The sequence below is a fragment of the Phaethon aethereus genome (assembly GCF_964289735.1).
Source record: "Phaethon aethereus genome assembly, chromosome: 2".
Lineage (NCBI taxonomy): Eukaryota > Metazoa > Chordata > Aves > Phaethontiformes > Phaethontidae > Phaethon > Phaethon aethereus.
In genome coordinates, this window is record NC_138582.1 from 102216873 (window position 1) to 102223665 (window position 6793).

Consider the following 6793-nt stretch of genomic DNA (forward strand, 5'->3'; position numbering starts at 1 on the left):
CAGTTTCAGAATTTTTAATAGGCCTGTCATTTTCTCTTCTTCAAATAATTGCCAACTATGGTAGCTGAAACTGTAGCAGTGGCTTAAAACAGTAGCATGCCATGCTCAGGGTGTCCTGCTTATACGGTACAAGTGAGTGCTGTGCTGGAAAACCCATGCCAATATTGTTCAATAGGAAAAGAGTTTTACAGCAACAACATTCTCTGAACAGCGTTGTTTTAGTGGTGCCAGTTTGAATATATCTATAAATACATATACATACATACATGCACATATTTTAAGTAGCTAAAGTAAGCAGTTTGGAAGGACTGGGTAGCCATGCATAAGAGTTCATAATATTTTCCATCAGAAGTCCCTCTTTCCAGTTAGTTGTTTAAAATTTGCCAGCCTGAAACTATCTGGATGGAACTTTCCATGGGCTGTATCCACCATGGGCTGCTTGTTGAGCTTTGGCTAAAACCATTGACCTGCTTTTGGGGACAGAATAAAAGCGATTTATTGCACGCACACTACAGATACTCTCAAAGTTTTTTTACTGTGGAAATCTTGTACCCCTGGGATGGTGACTTTAAGTTTAGATGTGGTAGTTTTCCTGGAATCAAGGAAATGCCTTCATTGTCCTTGTGAACCTATTCAAGAGTGACCAACTGCTGGAGTTCTGGGGGAAAAAGCCACACATAATCCATGTGGAGACTTAGGGGGTCAGTATATAGCATCTCTGAAGACCATAAGCATTCTTCAAGCCCTTCACTTTTCCTCCGTGTGACTGGACTCCCATCTATTTCTGCCACTACAAGAGCAGAGTGGGATATCACACGGCTCCAGGCAGAGGAACCAAGAAGAGCGTGCCTGTCTCTGTATAGTCAGTACTCGGCCATCTAGGCTTTGTGCGGTGGTGGAAACAGCCGCTCCAGAAAACAGCTGGAAGGAGAAAAGGACAGATGGAGAAAGCCAGGAGCAAGAGCAGAAGAAGGAGGAAGACAGTGATTCTGAAGTGGGTTAGCACAAGCCCAGTGAAGGGAACTAGAGGAAAGTTGGCTACAGATACAAAGGAACAGAAGCAAAGGGAGCTATGGTTAGGAGGACAGAATTGGTGATGGCAGTGTATCAGCAAGAAGGGGGTGGGACAGAAGTATGAGAAGAAAGGCAAGATAGTATTAAGATGAAAGCACTGGGGAGAGAGGAGAAGATGAGAGTGGCAACAGGAGGGAAGAAAACTGGAATTATTATTAGAAAAATTATTACTGTTGAAAACAACTATTGAATTTCAGTGCTCCTTTTCATGTTTAGCTGGTAGCTTTCAAACACGTAAGCACAATACTGTCAGCTCTACATCTTACAGTCACGGAAGGCTGGTACAATCCCAAAAGAAGGGGAAGGTATATTCCAAACCTGAGCTGTCAGCAGGAGAGCTTGGTTTGATGTCTCCTCAACGTAGTCTTTGGTGCACCTCCTTTGGGGGGAGCTTTGCTAGCTTGGTTCCAAGGTAGTACAGATGTGTGGATCCAGCAGTGCAGTGTGTTATGCGGAGTCTGCGCACCCGGAAAGGGAAGCCTTACTGTAAGAGACACTTGAACTAGCAGTGCCTGGAGCCAAGGACATTCAATAGGGCTAAATCCAACCAAGAGCACACTCCTGGACCCAAACTGGCTCAGCAAAGGTACTTTTGTGATACTCGGCACTTGGACTAGAAAGCTCTCCTACACTCTACCGTGCTTGAACAGACCCATCTGGAATATCTTTGAGCCACTGCCGCATTTGGTTTATAAATTAATTTGCACATGGAAATTGTATGTCACGGTCTGTTGCCCCCTTCTCCACTGGCAGGACCACCTACAAGGTGTAAAAGTAGCCATAACCTGTCAGACCAAAATGTTATTTAGATCCTCTGTCTCTGACAATCACAATTGTGGATGCTTAGAAAACGTATGCAAGAAACATGACAAATACAGAGCAATCCCTTTACTTTGTACTCTCCCAGCTTCTAGCCATTAGGACCTCCCAAGATGCAAATTTCATCTGGAATATCATGTTTAATAGCCACTGATGGGCCTATGTTGCATGTCTAATATATTTTGAATTCACTTATGTTTTTGACCTCCACAGTATCCCATGAGTTCCGCTATTTAATTATGTGCTGTAAGAAAAAGTACTTCCTTTGGTTTGTTTTAAAGCAGTTGCCATGTAATTTCATTGGGTGCTGTCTTGTTCTTGTGCTGTGAGAAATAAGTGAGTAATCCTTGCTTAATCACCTCCCCCATGCTATTCATAACTTTATATACCCTGAGTTGTCTCTTGTCCTCACTGAGGAGTCTCGTTAATCTCTCATTATATGGAAGTTATTGGTATCTTTGTTCTTCATTTTCACCCTACTCTGTTTCTGTTTTTGAAAGGGAGACACTATAGATTTATGTGGTAACATAATGTTTTGTTCTATATTCCTTTACCAAGAATTCCTGACATCATCCCCAGTGATTTCAAAGTCTGTGTTCTCAAAGGTAATAGGTAATTTACAGCCTAATGTGTATGTATAATCAAGAGTTGCTTTTTCCCATTTATATTTATCAATATTAAATGTTAACAGTCTTTAAATTGCCCCACAATACAACATTGTGAAATCTGTTGCAACTCTGTAACGAAGCCTTGATTATCCTGAATTATTTCATACCCTTGCTAACTTTGTCTTCTCACCTTCTTTCCAAAAACTTAATGTGTTCAACAGGACAGATTCCTTCATATTAATTTCCAACTTGACATTAATTCTCAGCCTTTATTTATTTCCTTTTAAACAGCTATTAATCCAGGAGGGAGTATTCCCTACTATTCTGTGATTATTTAATTTCTGTGGGTGCAAAATCTCTACCCCCAATAATCTGGAAATACAAATATACTTTCTTGACAGGATCACCGTTAGTGTTCCGAGAATTCTAACGGATTTGTGATGATTTGATATGGTTCCATATGGTGAGTGTTACTCTGCAGTGGAATGTTTCCTTTTATGATTTAAACAGTAGAAGACAATTCACTGGACAATGTGGAGAGGTCACAAAGACAGTCATTTAATAGTTAGGAAATGCAGGAATGAAGGTTGCTGGTGCATCACCCAAGCAGGTAGCAACATTGTAAGACATCTAGAATGAACTCATCAATAGAAATGTTGATGTCCCTTTTAGCTTTGCACAGGTGTTTTAACTCTGGCCTTGACAACACTAATTTTGGAAGAATCCAGAAAAGGTTGAGAAAAGAGAAGGCAGGGAGGGGAAGAAACCAAGAATTTGATTCTGCAGTTAAGGAAATACTAATGTGAAAGTGCCTGTAAGGTATCTTACGTGTGTGAATGAAACTCACCAGAGATGAGCTAGAAATTAGTCCTGTGCTCCTTTTGCTTCAGAAGGAAGGGGAATGGGTTTGTTTTCAAATCCTGATTTCTTTTGACATTGGGAACTCAGGCATAGGAACCATGGTGGCCTGTGGATTAACTGCAGGTCTAGAAGATATACAATATTTGCAAGGAACAAAGCTGAGCAACTGAGAGTGAAAGTGGATGGGTATTTTTTTCTAGGTAACATCCGTACATCCGCATGGCTGTAAAGTCACGTAAAGGCCACTGATGGCCTTTACCGTTATCAAAAGAGAATGCTACCTGCTGAAGAAGGCTTCATAGATCATGGGATAATAATTTTTAATATCTTCAAATAGCAGTGAATTAGAATCGGGATCTATTGATGCAAAATTAAAGACAATAGAAGACAATGAACAGTTATTTACATATACTTTAGAGCTTGTAATTCATTCTAACAACATGAGGCCTTCTGTGTCTAGACTTGAGATAATTTTGCAGCCTAGTTTCTTTTCCTGCTGCTGAGAGGGATCTCTTGACTTTAATAAAACCAGTGGTCATGAGGCAGGCACATGTAAATGTAGAAGGGTTCTTTTTTCCATTTACTAGCAAATAGAAAAGAAGATGGTTTATATTGAATCTTTTTGTGAGCTCATTCAGGAACATTTTGAGATGTAGAAAACTCCATGTAATACAGCTTGAAACTAAAAACCTGGAAGGGCATTTTGTGTTTTACAAAATAAGAAATTGCAAAAATTGAAGTGTAATAAGGATTACTCATATCTAATACGAAAAAGGTGAAGGTCCATTGAAATAGTTCAGGATCCAGGCAGTAACTATTGGACATGTGGAGATTTCAGTTCAACTTCATTTAAGGAAATCAAGAGAAGGATTTTATAAAGAAAACCAAAGACATCCAGGAGTATTGAAATAATGTTTTATATTAAAAAAATATTTAAATAATTATGTTTGTATTCTTAAGAAAGGATTTGCAGAACAGTCATGTAAAGGCAAATCATAGTGCATGAAAGTTTTTGATAGTAACATTACTTCAAAGTTCCAGGTTTAAGTTTACTTGAAACCATCAGTGTATCCAGCATGACTCTTCTTACCTCTGTCAAATGAAAACAGAACACAAAGGTAATTTAATATAGCATGACTTTTCAGCTTCTTTGCATTGTACTTCACCAGCAACGTTGTTTTTCTTTAGTATCATCCCAGTCATCACAGTGCAAGTACCTTAGAGTTTGTTCTCTTCTACCATCTAGAGGGGAAACTGTACAACACAGAGAAAAGTAATTTTAATATTGCCAGAAAGTTAGAGAAATAGTTCCAATTCCTTATATCATAACTGTTTCCCAGAAATCCAGTAAATATAATAGGTGGAAAAAAAAAGATGTTGAAACCAGTCAAGACTGGTTAGCAGAAAGCTATTCTAGTGTTTTTAAAGCTGTAGGTGTAATACTACAATTTTACAGAAAAATTAAACTTGTGTAATGAAACAAGCCCTTTCCATTGTAGTTAAAAGTCTCATGGAAAGGATTAAATTACATTGCAGGAATCATTCAGTACTGGTGCATGGATTTAGAGAGCCAAGATGTACAAAGTTTTTTGTCCACAAATGCTATCAAATAACATTGTTTGCTAAATCCATTGCTCTGCAATGTGTATTGCCTGAATATCTAGTAACACTAGTGCTAGCTGAACACTTTGTCCCACAGTACACTGTTAAAGAGTTCTAACTGTGTGTACTGCTGTTCTAGTTGTGGGTAGTCATGACTTTTTCAAATAATGTCCAAAGGAAAAAAGAAATTAAGGATAAGTATGATTTGAAGCTGATGAGTGTTATTTAAGATGACCAACATATTAATTATGTAACTACAACTGCTGGGTTGTAAAGATTTTCTAATCTACTAGTTTCATAGAAATTGCCTTTTTCTACTTTAAATTGGTACTTTATTATTCTATTTGAGTGAATACCTGTAGAGACCTAGTCAACACATGCTCAGCTAAAATCTCATCCAGGCTCTCATTGTCTTTTGTTTTGATTACTGAAACTTTTTTTTCCTGCAGCATTGGTAAATTTACCCTTGTCTGGTTAGAATGGTACTACAAAGCATATTTCCCAAATACACCTCTTTGAACATGTCACTCCTATTTTTGCATATTCTGTTTTGCTCCATCTTGTGTCATTCTTCCCTTTCTAGGTCCCCATTGTCTATCCACCCACCCTAAGCCAAGCGTTAGCCCTTATTTTTCAAACAAGAACTCCTGGGTTTTCTTCTAAACTTGCCCTTTTACAGTTAGGAGTTGACCCCAATAAACATGCAAGGTTAATATACCCTTTTTTCACCCTTTTTACTTTCTTCTTAAAAAATGTTTCTTTCTTATTGTTTCAAGGGGGGGAAATGCTTTTCTACTGAAAGCTTGTCAACAGAGAGTTGTTATGCTGAGATCACAGCATATTCACTGATTAGTGCTGTCTTATTGTTTCCTTGGCCTCCTATGCCAGCTGGTCTATATCCAGCTTTGAATCCTGCCTCCTACTTGGATCATTAGCCCCTTCAGCCGGGGCTGCCTGCTTTATTCTGGGCTTGTGTAACATCCAGCAAAATAGGGTCTTCCTCCATGAATACAGCTACTTGGCGCAGTGATAATAAACATAATAAACTTATTACTGCTGTATTATTACGAGTATAATATTTATATGCATAGGGGAAAGGACTGAATTCAAGGCCCAGTAAGCTCCACTAGAAAGAACATGACCCAGTTAACAATGAGACCTTTAAGTGTATTTTCATCACTGGCAAAGGCAGGACCCCTGCTGGCTGATCTGTAAAACATTGATGATGTTTGTTTTAAAGGCAGCCACTTAACAGACCGTCCTGGGTGGATCAGTTTGTGTCTCTGCTTCAAGCCAGGATCATCAAAGAAAGGTTGTGGATAGTACAAGGAAGAGAAACTGAGACGTTCACCTTCAAAGTCTCCTGCCAATCACATCTGCCAGCAGATATTTTATAAACTTACTGTGGGTCATAGAATCATAGAACAGTTTGGGCTGGAAGGGACCTTTAAAGGCCGTCTAGTCCACCCCCCCCTGCCATGAGCAGGGACAGCTTCAACTAGATCAGGTTGCTCAGAGCCCCATCCAACCTGACCTGCAATGTTTCCAGGGACGGGGCATCTTCCACCTCGCTGGGCAACCTGTGCCAGTGTTTCACCACCCTCATCGGGGAAAAATGTCTTCCTTATATCTAGTCTCAATCTACCCTCTTTTAGTTTAAAACCATTGGCCCTTCTCCTGTCACTACAGGCCCTGCTAAAACATCTGTCCCCATCTTTCTTATTAGCCCCCTTTAAGTACTGGAATGCTGCAGTAAGGTCTCCCCGGAGCCTTCTCTTCTCCAGGCTGAACAACTCCAACTCTCTCAGCCTGTCCTCATAGGAGAGCTG